Source organism: Eimeria tenella, genomic scaffold (assembly GCF_000499545.2).
Source record: "Eimeria tenella Houghton genomic scaffold, Eth_scaff2024, whole genome shotgun sequence".
NCBI classification, from domain to species: Eukaryota; Apicomplexa; class Conoidasida; order Eucoccidiorida; family Eimeriidae; genus Eimeria; species Eimeria tenella.
In genome coordinates this window covers 5,386-5,820 of record NW_013541868.1, presented here as the reverse complement: position 1 = coordinate 5,820, position 435 = coordinate 5,386, and the positions used below count along the sequence as shown (strand labels likewise).

The 435-nt window shown below is 58.6% G+C and overlaps 1 protein-coding gene across 1 annotated transcript in view; it reads right to left on the bottom strand.

Moving 5' to 3' along the window:
• ETH_00042980 (uncharacterized protein) overlaps positions 1 to 435 on the bottom strand; it is a gene marked incomplete at both ends in the record, with an annotated part of 1,417 nt that overhangs the window by 120 nt on the left and 862 nt on the right. The window lies entirely within an intron of this gene.

The following is a 435-nucleotide window of genomic DNA, read 5'->3' as shown; positions in this document are numbered from 1 at the left end:
TGATGTTGCTCCTGTCGTTGCTGCTGCTGCTGCTGCAGATGGATTAGAAGAGGGCCTTGGCTTTGCAGAGGACCACCTAGGGCCCCTAGGGGGGCCCCTCGAGGGGGGCCCCCCAGAGGGGGGCCCCACTGGGGGGGGCCCCCGTGTTGGGGGCCCCTTAAGACAAATATATATTTGGGTTGTTGATGCTGAAAAGTCCCTTTTATTTCAAGAAGCAAACCCTAATGTAGAGGGGCCCCCGGGGGGCCCCCCTGAGTGCAGCAGCGAGGAGGAGAGCTCTTGCTTCTGGAGGGTAGGGTTTAGGGTTTAGGGTTTAGGGTCTAGGGTTTGGGGCTTGGGGATGTTGGCTGAGACATGCCATCCAGAGGGTTGGGTTTTGGGTTTTGGGCTACTGGAGCTTTGCTGTTGCAATCTCCGGGCCCAGGGTTTGGATTG